This window comes from Sorex fumeus, unplaced genomic scaffold, assembly GCF_029834395.1.
Source record: "Sorex fumeus unplaced genomic scaffold, SorFum_2.1 ptg000043l, whole genome shotgun sequence".
Taxonomy (NCBI): Eukaryota; Metazoa; Chordata; class Mammalia; order Eulipotyphla; family Soricidae; genus Sorex; species Sorex fumeus.
This window is the reverse complement of record NW_026606100.1, coordinates 24,408,330-24,431,765: the sequence shown is the minus strand read 5'-3', so window position 1 is coordinate 24,431,765 and position 23,436 is coordinate 24,408,330.

The following is a 23,436-nucleotide window of genomic DNA, read 5'->3' as shown; positions in this document are numbered from 1 at the left end:
CAGATGACGTTTGAATATTTTCTGTAAGGAACAAGAGGGTGATGAAAAAAATCTGTGAGACTGATAAAAACCGAAAACTTTTTTTTTCTATTTCGGTCACACCCAGCTATGCACAGGGGTAACTGCTGGTTCATTCACTCAGGTATTACTCCTGGCTGTGCTCAGGGGACAATATGGGATGCTGAGAATGGAACCCGGGTTTGCCGCGTGCAAAGCAAACACCCTACCTGCTGTGCTATCACTCCAGCCTCCTCCGACAACATTTGAGAGGAGCAAAATTCACTTAAAGTTTCAGGTACAGAGAAGATTCTAATATCAACAGTCAAGTAAGTTACCAAAACTCCAAACAACTTTGGGTGGTTGAAAGGCTGGAACATTTTGCGACCATGTGTATTTGGCAACTCACTCCCAAAGTCTATAGAAGATTCTGGTGATATTGGTACTTGGATTTGTTGCTTAGAGCTAGTTTCTCCTCCTCCTAGCTCTACCTGTAGCTGGCTCTCTTGTTGAACTTTACATTATTGCCTAGAATGGAAGCATTTTAAAACTAGGAAGTCTTAAGAGAATGACTAACATTTTATTGGGGATAAAAAGAAACCCGGGGCCCAGAGATGGCAGAGAGATTTGTTCAAACTTTCCCGTTTTTTTATTTTAATTGGGATGAGATGGAGTGGATTTGGACCAATATTTGGCAGTGATTTTGGGCTATTCCTGGCTCTGTAATCCGAAGTAACCCCTTTTAGTGCTCAGGAGACTGGATGCAGTGACAGATACCCAACTGGTTTAGCTGCCTATAAGGCAAATGCCTTATCCCCTCCTGGACTATCTCGCTGTCCCTTATGTATTGCCAGGTTACAGAACCTAAGCATGTGTACTCTTCTTTCCAGGACTCTGCCTTGATCTCTACAATGGCAGAAACTAGGAGGAATATACTTTCCATTCATATGGGCATGTGGGGTCGTTACAACTATTACCCTTGTAATCTTCAGGTTTTGTCTTTTGCTTGTGCAGTTCCTATCTATTAGCTATGGCTCACATATAACTCAATCTCCTTTATTAATTAAAGGTTCACAACTGTACCCTGGTTTCTGATCCCCCCCTCAAAATTGAGTACTTTTGTTTTTCTCAAGATCTGCTTTTGGAAGGAAGAGTGTTGTTTAAATTCTGACTCTCAAGTTGCTTTCCTTCAAACGAGTTACTTACAAATCCAATTAAGAATAATGTGCACACAGAAATGAAATTTGTCTGTTTCATGTGAAAGCAGTACCAAAGTTTATTAAGAAATTGTTTCATGTATAGGATATGAAGCTGAAATTCTATTATAGCAAAAACAACTAGCTAAAAAAGGAAATAAAAGTTAATTTTTGACTGTATAGCTTACCAGTCCATAAAACAGAAGATTTACCAGTAACTGACATAACAAGCAGAAAATATAATGAATGTGATTGCATTTCATAGCCAGTATATGTTTTAGAGGAGTATAGAGCAGAAATAAAAATAATAATTACAAGCAAATAACTTTGTTATTCTCATTTATACCTGTGAATATTAGCCATCAAAGAACAGGTATTAAATGGAGCATACTATTTCAGTAAATCACAAAAGAAGCAGAAAAGACCATTTCAAAAATGGTCACAAAATTTCAGATTTATTTTTAAAACCTTGATGACAAGTATCTTTATCAACCAGGAAAATGTCATTCCCAAAGTTTCAGGAACAATAAAAAAAATTCAAGTTAAATATTTTTAATGTAAGAAAACTCAGACTCCACAATACTGAAATCAATGTGTACTTAGACATCTGAGACTTGACTTTTTTAGTTCTTCTTAGGATCTAAAAGCAGATGTCGACTGCTATCAAAATGCTGTCATGTTAGGAAGTAACTGCTTTTTTTTCTTTTTTGGTCACATCTGGCACTACACAAGAGTTTCTCCTGGATCACGCACTCAGGAATTACTCCTGGTGGTGTTTAGGGAACCATACAGGATGCTGAGTATCGAACCCGTGTTGACCACATGCGAGGTAAATGGCCAACCCGCGTGCAAGGCAAACGTCCTACCTATCACTCCAGCCTAGATGGAAACACTTTGTGAAGATGACCAGTTGCCTTAACCTGAACCCTACTTACCACACAAAAGAATCAATTCTCCTGTTTCAATTTAGAAGACATCACTTCTTTATTATAACAGGCAGACCATACATGTACCTTACAAATTAGAACGTAATAAAAACATTAAAGGTGATGTATCTTCCATCCCCCTAGGAAACGTGTATTAGTTATTTATAGGAAGTATCATTTCTAAAACGTGTTTACATTCAAAACTGCCAAGTGCCAACTGTGTTCTAGAGACAATAAGAAAAGAAACCACAACCATGGTTTTTGGACAGACTGTTTTTCCTCTAGTAGAGTTACTCTACTAGAGATAAAGTATGTTTTCTAGTCGTAGAATTGATTAAAGTCAACTGTTTTGACTTGCTCTCAGCATATTTAACTATATTCCTTCTGTTTTGATTTGAACTATTTGGTTCTCTCCAACATTCTATCTCAAACATTTTCTGCTTCCTTAATAATTTCTCTCTATAATCTTTCTTTCCCATTTTATTCTCCCTCATATCATCTTCTACTCTTTGGTTTCTGTTGGTCAAAGCTTGTTAAAAATAACCCTAACTTCCTTACCTTTGAGGACTTGCCCCCGTACCACTAAGCACTCCACACCTTCCCCCCAATCCAGTTCTTCTTATCATCAAGTTTAGAAAGAAAACTCAAAGGAAACATGCTAATGACGTTTGAATAGTACTAAATTTAAAATACTAAATTATAAATACAAGTGGAGAGACCGCTACAGATAAAACATCCTGTAAATATTAGATTTTCTACCAAAACTGCATTTTCTGCTTCTGTCAAAACATTGTCTCTGATTTACTTTATTTCATGGATATCATGTCAAAATACTATTAAAAGGAAAAGGAAACACAGAGAGTGAACACTCATATATAAACATGTACTTGAGGTCTTAAATATGTATCAAATATAATTTATAAATGAAGAAATAGCCTTTGTATTTGAGAAAGGAAGTCATTGTCTAAAATGACACAGCAAATATGAAAATCAATCTAAAATAAGGTTTACCAAATTCTAGTTGAATACTTTTTTCTATTATTACATGCTGCTTTTCCTTAACTGGTAAGTTTAGTGATAAGAAATTTCATGAGAAGCTTTGAAAATATTATTCCTTTCCCGACATGATCAGAAACGAGGAAATATCAATGAAAGGTAAATGAGAAGAGAAAACGATATGAGCGTACGTCTGAACACTGAAGCGGGAATCCACAAATGTCCTGTACTGATGACTGATCACTGGTGATTGGTCATTGGTCACTGGTCACTCACGATGATCCAAACTTGTTTACAAACAACTGCACGGGAACCCCAAGATTCTACCAGGTGCTGGTAGGTTTCTTGGGAGAATGATGTCATAAAGCAGGCAGTTGAAAGGTAGAGGCTAGGCAATAGGGAGGTCAGATTCCCAAGAAGAAGACTGGATTGGATAGACTTGAGAGGTAGACTTAAGCAGGCTAGAGAGATGGAATCTTACAAGACAGTTATAACAGTTTGACTTTCCTTTGACTCTTAAGTTAGGGAAATAATCCTATAAACTGATGAGCTTACATATTTCATTAATAAATCAACAGATACTAGGTAATAATTTATACTGCCTAGTTAACCAATAACATTAAGTTACTACTCTTGTATTTTGTATAATATTTAATAATAAAAAATAAATTATACGTTAATGCTTTATGATATACATTATTACTTACTTTAGGGGTAGGAAATGATGGATTATAATGAGAAATCTTCCCCTAGAAAAAACCCCTAAGTTTATGGTGTTCCGCTAGCAAATATGCACCCAGAAAATAATAGTAGACAAGGATAGAATACATGACACATTATCTGCCAGCTGTAAAATTGTGTCAGGCGAACATAGACTAATACTTTGTAGGGTCTTTTAGATTTAGACGATAATATAGCCAAAACTAGAATACACAAATTTCACAATCTTTTATTTATTTATTTTGATTTTGGGTCCCCACCTAACCATGCTCAGGGCTTGCTCCTGGCTCCACACTCAGGAATCACTCCTGGAGTAGTTCGGTAGACTGGGTACAAGAGAGGTACCCTGTCCACTGAATTCTCTCTCTTGCACAAACAACTTTAAATTTTACTGATGCTTACTGATTCTCTGTGAATTACACTAGCCTCTGCTCTCCAGTCCCTGTGACATGTTTATATACTTCCTAACTGTCCTTGATGTCTCTGTCAACTCCAACATTGGTTCCCTGTTGGAATCTGCTGGGGTTCGGGGAGCAATATTGCATTATGTTGACCTGCCATGAGACTACTGATGGCTGCACAGGTGACCGTAAAGCTAGGGAAATCCATGTGTTTGTCTACTTCTGTGTTTTTCTTATTCTCTGTGACTGAGAATGAGACCGCTGCTGAATGGAGGTTCAAAGTGACAACTGGATTTGGCAGATGAGAATCAATTTAGACAGATTATAAGCAATTACTGTGATCAACAAATTATACCATCTATTAGAAAATCTCAAGTAGTGTGGGATATTTGGAAACCAATACAAAGTATCAGGAAGGATACAAGAAATACTTGAAGTCAGTTGTAATTTATCATAGTGTCGTAATCTGGATCAAAGTGATAATCCAGTGGGAAACGCACTTGCCTTGCACATGGTCGACCTGGATTCAATCCCTGCCATCCCAATACGTATGGTCCCTTGAACCCTTGAGGATTGTCTTCATACATGGCAAGTACCCTACACAATGTAGTGCCAATCCAGTCCAGGAAGTGTGTGTGTATATGTGTGTTATGTATGTGTGTTTGTGTGTGTGTGTGTGTGTGTGTAGAGAGAGAGAGGATTTGGGGTAGCCCCAGTAATACTCAAGTGCTGCTGTCTCTGTGCTCAGGAGTGACTCCTGGTGGTGCTCAATGGACCATATGTTGTGCTTGTGATAGAACCAGGGTCAGTTACATGGAATATTTATATATTAACCCCTACATTATTTCTCAGCGCTGGAGCAGAAATATATTTTAGAAATAAAAAAAGATGAGCCAGTAGGAGTCAGTGCAAAGACAGAATCAGGAACTTTGCTGGGGAAGGATCACCCAAGTGGCCAGGAACTTATTTCATACTACAACTGCAGAGATGAGCAGAGATAGAGAGAGATCCTCAAAGAGTAATCAATTGACTGTGTGTAGATTTTTAAATAGAAAATATTTGCTGATCCCTAATTAGAAAAATGAAGAAAGAAATCAAGACTGAGAAGAAGAAAGAAGGAAAAAGAGAAGATTGAAAGAAAGAAAGAAAGAAAGAAAGAAAGAAAGAAAGAAAGAAGAAAGGCATATGTAAGGAAGGAAACAGATGGAAGGAAGGAAGGAAGGAAGGAAGGAAGGAAGGAAGGAAGGAAGGAAGGAAAAAAGAAGTTTTCGGGTGCTGGGGTTGGCTCCATTGGACCACACCGACCCCCCTCTGGGCTGGCATGAGGTCTAGGGGCACGTCTATTGTGTATTGTTCTGTGCTCTCTTCTGAGAGATTCATTGTTGAGTCTCTGGACAATAGCCATTGATGAGATTATATGGCACTAGAGGTGTTTTGTGGGTATGACTGCCAAGCTGCTGAAAACAGGGGGAATTAGGGAGAGGTCACCCATTCTCTGATTACATTGAGCCTGGAGTATTCAGTCAGAAGTACACATACCTGAGTTTCTATGCAGATTCACTAATATATGAGGCTACTCCACAATTGCAGATAGCGGCATCATCATGGATTTCAAATTCTGGAGGTTTTTGGCTGCTGGGACTAGCTCCATTGGGGCGGGGAAGGGATGGGATTCTAAATAGATTTTGAATCACTTTTAAAAAATTTTCTTCTCTTTTTTTGAGAGTTCTCTTGTTTGAATCTTTATATTTTTTAAATTTTATTTTATTTTATTTTATTTCATTTTACTGTGAGTTACAGTTATAAGCTTTCATCTTTCAGTTACAAATATACAATGTTCAAACACCCATCCCTCCACCAGTGCACATTCCCCACCACGAATCTCCCCATTATACCGTCCCTTTCTGGCCCTCCCCCTCCACTCATGGCAGACAACTTCCCACATATTATCTCTTTGATCTTATATCTTTGATGCTAGAGCATTTCTAACAAAATATTATCAACTAATGTCTCTTAATAAGCTTAGAACTGTGGCTTGTTTACAGTGGGTACTTCATAAGGTCTTCCTGCTTGTGGAGGCACCCCAAAATTCTCAGAGGTGACTCCTGGCTCGACTCTCAGTAGTTATGCCTGGCAGTGCTTGTCGAAATATGGGGAAGCCTTAGATTGAACCTGGATAGGTCCCTGACTAAGCCAAATACCTATCTGCTTTATTATTACTCTAGCTGAGGTATTACTGTATTTAAATTTAGTATATATATTGACTCAGCATGGCCAAGCTGAGTTCGATTCCTCTGCCCTTCTCAGCCCGGCAAGCTACTGAGAGTAACTCACCCACACAGCAATGCAAGGCACTCTACCATGCCGTATTCAATATGCCAAACACAATAACAACAAGTCTCACAAGGGAGACGTTCCTGGGCCCGCTTGAACAAATCGATGAAAAATGGGAGGACAGTGCTACAGTGCTATGTGCAAGATGAAATTCCTAGAGGTTTATAGACAGAAGAGTAAGAACTGTGAGTAGCAGAAAATTCCACTATTATATTCTCAATATTATAAGTCCGCACTGATTCAACCTTGATCTTAAGTGGTCTTGCTCTATACACTTTCATTTTTTGACAACCAACAGTTTTCTAATGATCATAGTCCTAAGCCTCTGTCTTAGTTCTGGACTCACATGATCCTTGTCTCAACATGGCACCTTTGGGGCTTTCAGCATTCAGTTTTCAGCATGAGCCTTGTGGACCATGTTGAATTCTATTACTCAACACCTAATAATTGAATACAGAAACCTCTGTAATATTCTTTTTTTTGTCTTGTTATCTATGATCTTTATTTATTTTTAAATTTAAATATTTTTATATATTTTTTAAAATTTTTATTAATGAGAGACCATGAGTTTCAGTTGTAGACTTACAAATTTTGTGCTTTTGTTTCAATTATACAATTGTCAAATACCCATCCCTCCTCCAGTGCCCATTTCCCACCACCACGGATCCCAGTATCCCTCCCACACCCCCATCGCCCCAATTTACCCTTCCTCTGTCTAAGGGCATTCCCCTCTGTTCTCTCTGTCCTTTTGGGTGTTGTGGTTTTCAAAAGAGGCATTGAGTGGCTATCATGTTTGGTCTATAATCTACTTTCAACATGCTTCTTCCTTCCTTGGAGGATTCTCCCAATGTCCTTTATTTGGTGCTCCCTTCTCCATCTGAGTTGCCTTTTCCCCTAGCATTTGTGGCTGGCCTCCAAGCCATGGAGTAAAATTCCTTGTACTAGTCTTGGGTGTTAGTCTCCTATTTTGTTTCTTTATGTTCCCCAGATGAATGCAATCTTTCTATGTCTACCCCTCTCTTTCTGACTCATTTTGCTGAACATGATACTTTCCCTGTAGTACCACTTGTATGTAAATTTCATGATTTCATCTTTTCTAACCGCTACATAGTACTCCATTTTGTAAATGTACCAACGTTTCTTTAACCAGTCATCTGTTCTCGGGCTCTCAGGTTTTTTTTCCAGAGTCTGACTATTGTAAAGAGTGCTGCAATGAACAAACAAGTGCAGATGTCACTTTGACTATATATTTTTTTGCTTCTCTGTGATATATTCCCAGGAGTGGTATTTCTGGGTCAAATGGAAGATCAATATCTATCAATTTGAGACTCGTTCATAGTGTTTTCCAAAAGGGCTGAACCAGTCGGCATTCCCACCAGCAGTGAACAAGGGTTCTTTTCAACATCTGAGATATTCTTGATTTTGTTTTTTTTTCATAGTTTTCCACTCTCAGAATTGTTGCTTTGATCTCTTAAAAAGATTTTTTAATTTAATATTAATTTTATAAACTTGTTCACAATATTTGAGTGCATTTAATATTCAAATACCAATATACCATCATTACAGCTTCTTACCACCATATTTCAAATGTTTCCATCCCAAACCTAAAACCCTGCCCTAACGCAGAGCCAAAATAATTAATTTTGTACTGCTTATTATAAATAATTCTCTAAAAATGACCCAAAAATTGTTTCTTAGAGAAAAGTATGTCAAGATGGTTGTATTTCACCCAGGAGCCATTAAGCACTTCTATAACAGATTAGTAACATCTTGTCAAGGTTTAGCCTTGTGTGCCTATCTATCTGTCTGTCTGTATATCTATCTATCTATCTATCTATCTATCTATCTATCTATCTATCTCTATCTCTCTGTCTCTCTCTATCTATCTCTGTCTCTCTCTATCTATCTGTATAAATATATTTTCCTTAAGATTTCTTTCCTTCTATTCTATTTATTTATTTTTATTTTATTTTTTTGAAGTAAATAGATTTTATTTGGAGGATTTTTAGGTATGGGAGGGAGAGAGAGTGAGAGAGAGTAATGTACTCAAGGGAGAACACGGGCTTCTCCAAGTGTGGAGAGAGCCCCTACACACATGCTAGCATTATACACAAAAGCTTGAAAGTACACATCTCAAGAGGGACATGCTCTCATAGTGCCCCATGCCAGAGCAAGCTGCGGCCCGGAACCACTGCCTGGCCCTTACCCATGGGCTGTGGGCACTGATGCGGGTCACACAGGAATCCCTACCTGGCTGAAATGAGTAGATTGGAGTCCCTGATCGCAGGATAACTGTCCGGTGCCAATGTCACATTCCGGAAGGCCAGGAACAGTGGCTATTATTGTCTAGGGCTTGACTGTCACCCATATTCATTCATGCTTGTTTCTTATTCACAAAGTTAGCCAAAAATTGACTCATGTGACTGCTAAGCAAATATTAAAGTCCCTGTAAGGGGCAGTTGGAATTGCCAGAATCACTGATTTATTTGAGCAGTAGCGCTGGTTCAGGAATGCTAATTTCTCTTAAGATGCAGCAACTGTGATTCATTGTTTAATTGGAGAATGCCGTTTTTAAATATGTGCCCAGTGTAAAAAAAAATTGCTTAGAAAATTCTTGGGTAATGTACTGTGCACACAGTAAATTGAGGTCCTGGATAGTTCCATGACCATTACTAAAAATGATTGTCTAGGACTTAGAGAAAGTTGGAAGTGCTTAGTGTCTCTGAATAATTATCGGGCTCTTTTAGATAAAACAGTAAAATACTGACTAAAAAATAAGTTGTTCTGCGTTTTTCCTGTCAGTGAGCAAGGTGCAGAAATTACCTGCAGTTTTTAGTACTGATTTTTGTGCTGTGTATTTTGCAATTCTGCACTATGTTTAGTGTCTTTGTTTCGAAGTGTGTGTGTGTGTGGGGGGGGGCACACCCTCAGTGCTCGGCTTACTCCTGCAAAGCAAATGCTTTACTGTGAGATGCTATACTATGTCGGGAATTGTAGTATGTTGTTTTGAAAAAGTCGTTGAGTGTGTGATGTGTTGGTTTATGAATTATGCGAGTGACACCTTGTGTTCCTAATGTGGGCCTAAAAAAAAATAAAAAATAAATAAATTAAAAAAAAAAAGAGGGGACATGCGGGCGACACATGTGCTTGGGCACCATTTGTGCTCGACCATGTGGGCGGAGAGCCCGGCAAGCTACCGAGAGTATTCGATATGCCAGACACAGTAACAACAAAGTCTCCAATGGAGACATTACTGGGCCCCCTCAAGCAAATCGATGATCAACGGGAGGCCCTGTAAGGGCTGGAGCGATAGCACAGTGGGTAGGGCATTCGCCTTACAAGTGGCCAACATGGCCGACCCGAGTTCGATTCCTCCGCCACTCTCAGAGAGCCCAGCAAGCTACTGAGAGTATTCGATATGCCAGACACAGTAACAAAAAAGTCTCCAATGGAGATGTTACTGGACCCGCTCGAGCAAAGCGACGATCAACAGGAGGGTCTTTATATAGGGCCTTTATTATGTGGGCGCAAGCAGCACATGGGCTCAGGCAGCATATGCACACTATTTTTATTTTATTTTTTAATGAATCACCATGAGGTTCAGTTACAGATTTACAAACTTTTGTGATTATGTTTTGGTCATAAAATGATCGAGTACCCATCTCTCCACCAGTGCCCATTCTCCACCACCAATGTTCCCAGTATGCCTCCTGCACCCCCAAACAATCTCTCCCACCTGCCTATGTGTCAAACAAAATGCCTTTTACTCTCTCTCCCCTTTGGGGTTTTAATGGTTTGCAAAGCATGTAGTAAGTGGCCATCATGGTTGGTATATATATTACTTTCAGCCGGCATCTAACTTCCCGAGTGAGCCCTCCAAGAAACATTTAATAGTGGACCCTTCTCTATTCCATCTGCCTTTTCCCCCAGCATGGGATACCGGCTTCTAAGCCTTGGAGCTATTCCCTTCACCTTTATCTCTTTTATTTTAGGAAGTTAGTCTCCCAGTCTGTTATTTTATATTCCAAAAATGAGAACAGTCTTCCTATGTCTGTCCCTCTCTCTCTGATTTCACTACTTGATACTCAATATTATGAGTCCGCACTGGTTCAAATATGATCTTAAATGGTCTTGCTCTATACACTTTCATTTTTTGACAACCAATTGTTTTCTAATGATCACAGTCTTAAGCCTCTGACTTAGTGCTGGACTCACATGATCCTTCTCTCAACATGGCACCTTTGGGGCTTTCAGCATTCATTTTTCAGCATGAGCCTTGTGGACCATGCTGAAATCTATTACTGAACTCCTGATAATTGAATTCAGAAACATCTGAGATATTCTTGATTTTGTTTTCCCCTTCATAGTTTACCAGACTCAGAATTGTTGCTTTGATCTCTTAAAGAGATTTTTTAAATTTAATTTTTATACAGTTGTTCACAATATTTGAGTGCATTTAATATTCAAACACCAATACACCACCATTACACAATCTCACCATCATATTTCAAATGTTTCTATCCCAACCCTAAAACCCTGCCCTAATGCAGAGCCAAAATAATTACTTTTGACTGCTTGTTATAAATAATTCTCTAAAAATGATCTAAAAAATGTTTTTAGAGAAAAGTACGTCAAGACATTTGTATTTCACAGGAGCCATTAAGGACTTCCATAAGAGATTAGTAACATTTCCTTAAGGTTTAGACTTGTGTGCATAACTGTCTGTCTGTGTGTCTGTCCATCTATCTGTATAAATATATTTCTCTTAAGATTGGTTTCCTTCTATTTTATTTTATTTATTTATTTTTTATTTTTTAAAAATAATTTATTTATTTATTGAATCACTGTGGGAAAAGTTACAAAGCTTTCAGGTTTAGGTCTCAGTCATGCAAATATCAAACACATTTCCCTTTACCAATACTTATTTTTTACCACGAAGAACCCCAATAAAACCCCACCCCCCCACCCCTCCCAGTGCCTGCGAGGCAGATGAATTCTAGTTAACACTCTATCTGCTTTGATTAGATTCATTGTTTTAATAAAAGATGCGCCACTATTATTTAGAGTTTACCCCCCCCCCCAAATCAGATATGCTGAAAAAGCATTGTGAAGTGATTTGCTTTCTACAGCTGGGTTCAAGAATTAAATGTTGGTTTTGGATTTCCGCTATTTTACTTATTAACCCTGGAAGTATTTCTACTGAAAGTCAGATAATTAAGTGATTGGTTTCTGTGCTCTGGAGTCGTGGCCATGCCGGAGAGCTGCTCGTGGGGGGCGACTGGTGACCTCGGTAGGGCGTGAAGGACGGACTGGAACGCCCCCCTTCCCATGAGGTTTTGGTAGCCCCCACACCCCCAGCTCATACCTGCTGTCCACAAGGCTCCCATGTGGCCGCCATCTTTCTTTCCAGAGAGTAGAGGGCGAATGGGGCAACACCCTTTCCCCTCCGGGCAGACATGATGGCCTGGATTAACGCATAGTCTGTTCACTTTTCTGCTCCAAGTTGCTGGGTTCTGCATTAAGTCCTTGTGCTTCTGGAGTCGTGGCCGTGCTGGAGAGCTGCTCGTGGGGGGCAACTGGCGGCCTCAGTAGGGCGTGAAGGACGAACTGGAACGCCCCCCTTCCCATGAGGTTTTAGTCGCCCCCACACCCCCGGCTCACACCTGCTCTCCACAAGGCACCCATGCGGCCGCCATCTTTCTTTCCAGAGGGAGGAGGGCTGAAGGGATTAACACCCTTTCCCTTCTGGGCAGACATGATGGCCTGGATTAATGCATAGTCCGTTCAATTTTCTGCTCCAAGCTGCTGGGTTCTGCATTAAGTCCTTGTGCTTTTTAATTTTTTAATGAATCACCATGAGGTGTAGTTATGGATTTGCAAACTTTCGTGATTATATTTTGTTCATAAAATGATCAAATACGAATCTCTCCACCAGTGCCCATTCTCCACCACCAGTGTTCCCAGTATCTCTCCTGCCAACCCCACACAATCTCTCCCACTTGCCTCTGAGGCAAACACATTCCCTTTTACTCTCTCTCTACTTTTGGGTGTTATGACTTGAAATGCATATGGCAAGTGGCCATCATGGTTGCTCTATAGTCTACTTCAGCAGACATCTACGATCCCGAGTGAGACCTCCAAGAATCATTTAAATAGTGGTCCCTTCTCCATTCCATCTGTTATTGTCCAAACTGTCACATTATATTCCACAATTGAGTGCAGCCATTCTATGTCTGTTCCTCTATCTCTGACTTATTTTACTTTGCATGATATTTTCCATATCGATCCACTTATATGCAAATTTCATCATTTCATCTTTTCAAAAAATGCATAGTATTCCATTGTGTAGATGTACCAAGTTATTTTTTTAACCGATGATCTCTTCTCAGGCACTTGGATTTTTTTCCAGATTCTGCTATTGCAAAGAGTTCTGCAATGCGTGTACAAGTGCAGATGTCATTTCTACTGTAATTCTTTGCATCTCCAGGATATATTCCCAGAAGTGGTGTTGCAGGGTCAAATGGGAGCTCAATTTATTTATTTATTTATTTATTTATTTATTTTTATTTTTTTTTATTAGTGAAACACCATGAGGTACAGTTGTAGACTTACAAATTTCTGTGCTTCGGTTTCAGTTATACAGTGATCCAGTACCCATCCCTCCACCAGTGCCCATTCTCCATCATTTACATTTTTTTAAAAATTTTTGTTAGTGAAACACCATGAGGTACAGTTGTAGATTTACAAATTTTTGTGCTTGGGTTTCAATTGTACAATGATCAAACACCCATCCCGCCACCGGTGCCCATTTTTCACATTTTTCCCCTTTATTTTATTTTATTTTATTTTTTTTACAGTTGTAAATTTATAATTTTTTGTGCTTTGGTTTATATTATACAATGATCAGATACCCATCCCTCCATTTTGTTGAGAAATGTCCATATTGTTTTCCAAGAAGGCTGCACTAGTCAGCATTCCCACCAGCAGAGAAAGAGAGTGCCCTTTGACCCACATCCATGCCAACACTGGTTGCTTTTGTTCTTTTGGATATGTGCCGGTTTCTGTGGTATAACATGGTATCTTTTAGTTATCATCTGCATCTCCCTGATGTTTTGTGACGAAGAGCATTTTTTATGTGTCTTTTGGCCATTCAGATTTCTCCTCTGAGAAAGATTGTTTATTTCATCACCCCACTTTCTGAAGGGATAAGTGTTTTCTTACTGTAGAGTTCTACCAGAGCCTTGTATACCTTTGATATTCACCCCTTATCAGAAGGGTATTGGGTAAATATCCTTTACCATTCTGTAAACTGTCTTTGTATTCTGCTCACTGATTCTTTTGAGGCACAGAGGCTACTTAGTTTAAGAGAGTCCCATTTAGTGTATCACTGTTTCCACTTGCTTGTTCAGTGGTATGTCACCTTTTACGATAATTTTATTTTCAGTGACATGGAGGATTTTGCAGACCTTCTCTTCAAGGGACCTTATGAAGTCAGATCTGATGCTGATGTTCTATAATCCATTTTGATCTGATTTTGTGCATGGTCTTAGGTAGACGTCTGAGTCCATTTTTTTTTTTCATTTAGGTGTCCAGTTTTTCTGGGTTTTAAGTCGTCGAGTAGACCTTCTGGTTTTTATCTCAACTATTCTTGGGTGTTTTCTCCCATTCTGTTCTTTTGTATTCCCCCAGATGAGTGCAGTCTTTCTATGTCTGTCCCTTTCTTTCTGGCTAATTTCACCTAGCATGATACTTACTATGTTGAACTACTTGTATGTAAATTTCATGACTTCAACCTTTCTAACAGCTGCAGTGTAATCCAATGAAGCATATTCTTGGTGAGTCATTCATTTCAATGAGTGTTTTCAGTATATCCTCCATTGTCTTTTGATTGGGAAGGTTTCCTTTTATAAAAAGGCCCTCCCGTTGATCATCGATTTGCTCGAGCGGCCCAGTAACGTCTCCATTGGAGACTTTGTTATTACTGTGTCTGGCATATCGAATACTCTCGGTAGCTTGCCGGGCTCTCCGAGAGGGGCGGAGGAATCGAACTCGGGTCAGCCATGTTGGCTGCATGCAAGGCAAACGCCGTACCCGCTGTGCTATCGCTCCAGCCCTTTTATAAGTCTGCTGCAAATCTAAGGGATGCTCCTTTGTATTTGATTTACTTCGTTGACTTTTCTGCTTGCAGTATTATGTCTGTATCTGTGGTATCATTCATTCTGAATATGATGTCTTGGAGTCTCTTTATTAGGGTCTCTGTCAGCTCGTACCTTTCAAGCTCCTTGGATCTGGATGTCTGCATTCTCCAGCTTTGAGAAATTCTCAGCAATAATGTCCTTAACTATTGCTACTTCATTGGGGTTGCCTCCCCTTTCTTCTGAATCTTTGATGATTCTTATGTTGTTCCTCTAACACGATCTATTTTGAGGTCCTTTCCCATTATATGCTGTTGCCTGTATGCGTTATGCGGCTCATCTTGAAGCTCACTTATTCTGTCTTCAGCAATGGTCATTCTACTGTTGATCACGCGCACTCTTTATTTAATTTCATCTCCTGAATCCTTTATTAATGACACATGTTTGTTGCTTTCTTATTTCTGCTTTCATTGCTTCCTCATTTTATTGGCTGTCAATTCCACTGTTTCTTTCATGGCTTCCTTTAACTTACTGGCTGCCTATTCCATCATTTCTTTGAGTTCAATAAACATCCTCAACATTTTATCTCTGAATTCTTTATAGGAGAAATTGTATATGTTGGTATTCTGTATTGAGGCTTCAGAGCTGTTTTCTTCATCCATTCCTCGTGGTGGGAATTTGCACCTATTCTTCATGCTCCTGAGGTATTTTCGGAGTGGGACCCTGTGGTTCACTCTCAATGTTCCCCTCTTGCTGTCAGAAAGTATTCTGGATGAGCTCTTCGATGGTGGTCACCTTTTCCCCCTTCTAGAATACTAGCTTCCTCTTTTGTGACTACTGTGATTCCACTAGTGCAGTTTCAGATATGCGTTCTGTAATGTTAGACTTCTTCAGTTTTTTGTGTTCACATTTACTTTGCTGAGATCAAAATAGGCTAGTGGATTATTTGCATAATGTGCTTATGACAGCCAGACTGTCCTCCTCAAAATTAGGTAATGGAGGTTGAGATGTGAGTCCAAAGTGTAGAGAAAGGGGAATATTAGTGAAGCCGCATGAGGCGCTGCTGCCTTGGAGGCCATACCCACTGCCCCTGCTCTCCTTTTGGGGGAGTAAACCCCAATGGTGCCTGATCTGGAATAAAGTCCCACTTCTGATGCACTCATAAAGCATGCCGGGGAACACCTCTTTCCAGAGTGCCTCTGGGGGGAGGGGTGGTGCATGGCCAATGGTGAGGAGTCTTGCAGTTCCCTGAGCTGAATTTCTGGGCACACTGCCCTGGGTTACATGCTCACCAACCACTTTCCTTCTATTTTAAGTCTCAACAAATGTATTGTGCTATATTTTATCTTTAAGTGATATAAAGTATAAGAGTTTGGAAGAGATTCATTCATGGGTGAGACTACTCTGAGGTGTGGATAGTGGCTGTGAGAATAGGGGTGGTTGAGTTATGTACAACACTTTCAATATCTGATCTATTTATTTATGTCAGTTTGGGGCCACACCTGGGATTTCTCCCTGCTCTGTGCTCAGGAATCATTCCTGGAGAAGTCATTATAATAAAAATCAAAATAGTTTGAAACTTAATGCAGAACAGGTAACCACACTGGTCATTTTAATTGAAGTCCCAGGTTCAAGATATCGCTACATGCCAAATAGCTACACATGTTCCATTAAGAAGTACTGTGTATATTTAAGAGTGAAATAGAAAAAAAGTTTTTTTTTGCTTTTTGGGTCACATCCGGAGATGCACAGGGGTTACTCCTGGCTCTGCACTCAGGAATTACTCCGGCTGTGCTCAGGGAACCATATGAGGCGCTAGGAATCGAACCCGGTTGGCCGAGTGCAATGCAAACGCCCTACCAGCTGTGCTATCGCTCCAGCCTCAAATAGAAAAAAGATTTTTAAGGTTTATATGTAATGGTTTCAGATATTTGTTGAGGGAGCACTGTATTGTTTTGCATTCTACTCTGTTATTGATGTGCTGTTTTGTTTAGGTTTTCTGTGACTGCTGGATCCAATGACCTGTAAAAGAAAAAATCCGCACTCCCGGAAAACAGAAAATTCATATACAGATAACTGGGAATAAGATGTCAGCCAGAATAGAAGCCTTCTTTATATGTTCTTTAGCCTGTATTTTCCATTAAATTCTGATAACTTTCACTAGGCTTGCCTGGTAGTTAATACACTCACATCCTGGCCTCGAAAGTCACATGACCTTCGAGTCTATCTTCATCATCTACTTCCTCCATTGTGTCACAACAAGTGTTATTCCATTGACTCACCTGAAAATACACCAGATCACTCCATTGCCAACCATAGCATCTATTCAATCAAAGTTTTCTAAACAAAGGATTATTTTCAGGTTTGATGGTTTCTTTGAATGGCCATTATCTATTCTACACCATGATGTTAGCATCTACAATTATATGAATGGTACTAGATCTTCTTGTGTGTGAATGCTTTGATTTTTTGTGTGTTGTATCCACACCTGATGGTGCTCAGAGCTTCCTCTTGGTTTTGTGCTCTGGAGTCACTCCTGGAAGGGCTCAGGGGACATAGGGAGTGCCAGGGAGACAAGCAGACCTACTATGTTGAAGACAAGCACTCGACCCTCTGTACTATGTGTACAACCACTATCAATATTTCTTTTAGCCAATTTATGAGACCTCCAGGGCTCTGTGCAATTATACCTTGTGGAACCCTCTCTAATATGATAGATCCATACAACAAAATATCAGTCAGAGGAAGTAATAACATATTGTAGCAGAGATAAAATTTGAACGCATCAGGTTTTAAAAATTGCTGCCAAAAAGGTCACATATCTTAAGATCCATATATATGAAGGGTTTAGAGAAAGAAAATTCATATAGACAAAAGAGGAGTGTTGCCAGGACCAGAGGAGAGAGAGAATGGAGAGGTCAGTGGATAGTGAAGAGGCTGTTTTTGAAAATGATCAAACTGTTATGGATAAAATAAGGGTCACTCTCACTGTCACTGTCCTTCCGTTGTTCATCGATTTGATTGAGCCGGCCCAGTAACGTCTCCATTGTGACAATTGATACTGTGTTTGGCATATCAAACACATCATAAGTAACATGCCAGACTTTCCCGTGCTGGGGAGATACTTTCATAGCTGGCCGGCTCTCCTCGAGGGGCGGAGGAATCGAACTCGGGTTGCCCATGTTGGCAGCTTGCAAGGCAAATGCCATTTCTGTTCTTCTATAGCTCCAACCCATGGATAAAATAATGGTCATAGTTGCAAAACTAGCAAGTATAGCAAATGCCACTGAAATTTGTCTTAAATGATGGATCCCATAAAAAATTGCTTTAGTATGTGTGTATTTTAAAAGGGTACAAGTTCTCTTTCCTTTACTCATTGCCTAGAAGCACCTAGGAATATTGGGAATAACTGTTGGGCTGTCTTAGATTTTTCCTTCTTTTCAAACTGTAAATAATGTAAATGCACTACACCTTACATTTTTCAAGTTAGCAATAGAAGGCTATCAGACACTCCCCTTTGGGCCCCTTATCCCTGTGCTGGCAAAGGTGTTCTTACTATTTTCCTTTCAGGAAATAATTAAACTCTTCATTTCAAAGTCTCTCCCACTGCTCCACAAAAGAAAAACCATTCACCACTTTCAATGTTTGCAGCTTGATTTTTGTTTCTTTTTTCTTCGCATGTTTAACACATGATGGTTGTTTTGTGGTCACAGCACGTGATGCTGGGAGAACCAGGCTATCTGTCCAAGTGCTAACTGTAGCTTCAGAACAAACTTCAGCTCTTTCAGCTCTCTCTGACCTTGTATATGACCTGTTATTTCTCACCTATTTTATTTTCCTACTTTGATGAATGGAATACAGTTTTTCATTAAAAACATTTTAATGTAACCCACCAACTTTACCATCAAGGCCATCTGGTGTCCCCGTCTCAGTCCTTCCTCTTTCATTCATCACCCCATATCTCTCCTAGGACCATCTCTTCCCACCACCGCCTTCCCAGCCTCAAGAACCGCCGGTCCCAACTGCTCTGGGAGTGGAGAACTAGTACGCATGTCCCAGTCGGGATTCTCCCATGGCCCAGCCTCCAACGCCAGTTATAGCATTGGTTTTTGTGTGAGCTTCCATTAACATCGATGTTTGGAGCAGGCTGCAGGCACCAGGCCCCCCAGAAAACTCCCGATAGGCCCCTGAAGGTTATATATTTGGAGCTCCCAAGTCAGGATGTAATGTCAGGATGCTGTAGCCTGAAAGAGACATTGTCCACCTTGGAGAGTTTGCAAATCCAAAGAAAAATGTCATATACACCTCATTGTTGAACCACGCAGGCTTAGTGCACCAGTAATACTGACTCTGAGTATTGTTGGGAAGATGAAATGGAATGGTGCATCTAGGGTGGCTGACCCACGGGCCTGACTACATGGCGATTGATCTTTACATGTTCCAAGAGCTGATATTTGGGCTTCTTGCTACAACTGTTCTCTTTGCTTGGTCCCTATATAAAGTCACCCTTGAATAATGCAGAGGGCGGTTGACTATTGATCTGTAGGTTTCGTCCCCTGTATATGTCGTAGCATCCCACAGCCTAATCACTTATGGATAAGACCAACCACACCTTTTGGAGATAAGTCTCAAATCTCTTTATTTAATAACGGAGGTCATGAAACATAAAGACAGTGAAACCATTTTTACTTTTCTACAGGTTTTCTTATTATACTAATCCTCCTTCTTCAAACTATTCCATATTTTTATATTAAACCAAACCCTCTAACTCTGCCAATTCTTCCAATCTCTTTTTTTTTCTTTTTTTATTAGTGAAAAACCTTGAGGTACAGTTATAGGCTTACAAATTTTGTGCTTGGGTTTCAGATATACAATGATCAAGTGCCCATCCCTCCACCAGTGCCCGTCATCCATCCCTATGGGTCCCAGCATCCGCCCCCATCCTCATCCCCCGCCCCTGTCCCATCCTGCCTCTGTGGCAGGGTATTCCCCCTTGTTCTCTCTCTCTTCTTTTGGGTACTGTGTTTTGCAAGAGAGGCTTTGAGTGGCAATCATGTTTGGTCTATCGACTACTTTTAGCATGCTTCTCCCACCCTGGGAGGACCATCACAACACCCTTCATTTGGTACTCTCTTCTCTATCTGAGCTTCCTTTTCACCTAGAGCCTGTGGCTGGCCTTCCTTCCAATCTCTTTTGGAGGAGACTTGCGATGAAGGCATACTTGCCTGTACTCAGGGCTTACTCCTGGCTCTGTGCTCAAGGAAAGCATCTAGTGAAACTCGTGGGACCACATAGGATTCCAGGGATGAATCTTGGGTCAGCCTCCAGCAATGCCTTATCAGGTATACTATTTCTCTGCCCCACCACCTCAACTCTTCATAAGGCTCATAAAATTTCTCCTCTTAAGGGCTTTACAACCCTGAGCCAAGTTTCACTTTCATAGAATCTTGACTGTTTCCCCTTTAATTCCCCCTGTAACTTCTATTTCTTTCTCATGAATCCTTCAATCCTCACCCCCTCCAAATGATGACCACAATGGAAAGCATCTTATTACTAATCTATTAACTTATATGCATCTATTTATCTTTTGAAAAATGTATCAGAATAAATGAAATGTGTATGGCATTTCAAGTGTTTGTTTAAGGAAACCATCTGGTACTTAATTTGGCACCAACCATTCCAGCTACCCATAGCCATAGAATTAAGAGATGTCCATATCTTTTTCTCTCTTGTAAAAAAACTGCACTTTCCCCAAAGAGGTGCATTTGGCAGCGTTTTCACGCTCCTGCTGAGCCTTCATCTTCATAGCCTCACGCTCTGCTCTCTGCTCTTTTGTGATGGGCTTTTACATGACTGACTCGGGAATATTGGGCTTTCTCCATGGAATTGGCTGGAAACTGAAGTCTTGGAGTAGAAACTGACTCTGTCGTTTGGGTGGAGCCTGGCGCTCCGTCCCAGAGACAGGAAGAGGGCCCCGCTGGAGAGAAGTACTAGCTGTTGTCTTGTAGGGATCAGGTCTAGAACCTGCAGGCTGAGAAATAGGCTGGCTAGTAGAGCTCAGCAAAGCTAGTCGAGATGGGTTAGTCGAAATGGGCGAAGCTGGTCTGGCAGGGTGTGACAAATATGCAGTCGCTGACCGGGATGAACTGATGGCAGTTGGCTGAGCTGAGTTGGTCGAGCCATGCCTGGCAGAGTAAGCTACAGCAGGACTATGTGAAGCCAGAGACTGTGTTTTCCGAGTAACACATAGAGCTTGCGGCTTCTCCATGGTAAGAAAAGGCAAAGGTACCAATTTGACTTTCCCAGGAGGTGGCAGCTCAGACTCGGATGGACACGAGTGATCTTTAGCATTGCTGCTTGGTTTCTGCGCTTTGACCTGAGTTTTCTCAAGACCTTTTCCATCTATTAGAGCACCTGCCAATGGTTTCACAGCTCAAGAGGGCTGGACATCTTTGGACTTCTTTGAACTATCCAGGGTCCGGGAGGAAGAGGATTCAGGATTTGCATCCCTCTTCTTCCCCAGTGCATCAAACTCTTGCACAGACTCTAGCATTTGCATGCCTAGGCAGCTGCAGGGCTTTTAAAAGGCCTCTTGGCCAAGCTCAGGTTGACTTAACTTGCGTTTCATCCTGGCAATGGTGGGCCTCTCTTCTGCCTTTAACTTGTTCCCTGTCTGCTTATTGTCATCAAATTTATTGGAGTTTTCTATGGCCTTTTTTGTCTTCTCCTGCCTATGGTTCTTTGTCTTGCTGATCCTGCTCGACACAGCTTTATGGGGTTTGCTGTTATGTTTGGCCCTGGTCAGAGGACACCTATCACTGGCTTCAGCATTAAAAACAATCCCTGCTCCCCCTAGCAAGTGTTCTGGGTCTTTGGAATGGATTTTTGCCTTGGGTTCTCCCTTAAGAGGCTCATAGGCCTGGTTTTTGATCTTCCGTGTTGGGTGGGAGGTCTCCTTAGTTCCATCTGAGTTTTCTTGGCCCTGATACAGAGTGATGGTATCTGTGGTGTTCATTCCCTGCAGATCTATGCATTTATCTATGTCTTCCAAGCAATCAAAGAGCTGGGTAAGTTGTTTATCTTCCACACATGTTGTGAGTTCCTCTCCAGAAAGTAGACATCCTGGAGTGCCCTGATGATAGTAAACCACCTGGCTTCCTTCCTGGTAGCGAAGCGACAGGCTATAACTCTGATTTGGAACCTGAGATGGTATCCTTTCAACAAGACTTGCAGAAAGTGATGGGTACAGAGACACCTTGTGGTTGGGATCTAAGGTTTTCTCATAGCGAGCTGCCATAGACATTGAAGAGACAGTGGTGTTTTGGTCAATCATAGTCACAGTAAAGTCTCCCGTGTAAGACTTCTTTTTAGTACTTTCTGGAATATCCCACTCCAAAACGCTTGAGTAGAGGGCAGACAAAGTGGATATCTGGCTCTGGCCAGATCCTCCAGACAGCATTGTTGTGCTAGAATGTTGGTTAAGATAGGCACTATCCATGAGTGGTTGGAAAGAGATGCCAGAATCTGACGGCAGGAGCCAAGCAGATCTACCAGCTGGAGTATGTACACTGGCATAGTGGCAGACACTTCCTGTTAGGGAAGTTGAATTGTTCACCACGAGAAGGGGAAGCTGCAGAGAATGTGCACTTCCCAATACAGATGGATTTTGAGTATTTTCTGTAAGAAACAAGAGGGTGATGAAAAAAAATCTGTGAGACTGATAACCTCCGACAACATTTTTTTTCTTTTTGGGTCACACCCAGCGATATACAGGGGTTACTCCTCGTTCATGCACTCAGGAAATCCTGGCGGTGCTCAAGGGACCATATGGAATGCTGGGAATAGAACCCGGGTTGGCCGCGTGCAAGGCAAATGCCCTATCTGCTGTGCTATCACTCCAGCCCCTATAACAACATTTGAGAGGAGCAAAATTCACTTAAAGTTTCAAGTTAGACAAGCTAATAAAACCAACAGTCAAGTAAGTTACCAAAAGTCTGAACAACTTGGGTTGGGTGAAAGGCTGGAACATTTTGGCACTTTGTGTATTGGGCACCACACTCCCAAAGTGAATAAAGAGCTATAGAAGACGCTGGTGATGTTCTTGCATGGATTTGTTGCTTAGAGCTAGTTACTCCTTGTCCTAGCTCTACCTGTAGTTTGCTCTCCTGTTGTACTTTACGTTATTACCTAGAACAAAAGCATTTTACAACTTAGGAAGTCCTATGAGATTGACTAACACTTTATTGGAGAAGAAAAAACCCAAGGCCCAGAGATGGCCTAGAGACTTGTTCAAGCTTTCCCATTATTTCTATTGGGATTGGGGTTGGGTGGAATTTGGACCAATTCCCGGCATTGATCTTGGGCTTGCCCTGGCTCTGAACTCTGGAGTGACCCCTTGCAGTGCTCAGGAGACTGGATGCAGTGACAGTGATCCAACTAGATTGGCTGCCTATAAGGAAAATACCTTATCCCCTCCTGTACTGTCTCGCTGTTTTTAGCAAAAACTACTGTTTTTAGCAAAAACTACTAGTCAAAAAAGGAAATAGAAGGTGATTTTTGAGTATATAGCTTACCAGTCCATAAAACAGTAGATTTACCAGTAACTGACATAACAAGCAGAAAATATAATAAATGTGATTGCATTTCTTAGCCAGTGTGTGTTTTAAAGGATTATAAGGCAGAAATAAATATAATAATTACAAGGAAATGACATTATTATTCTCATTCATAC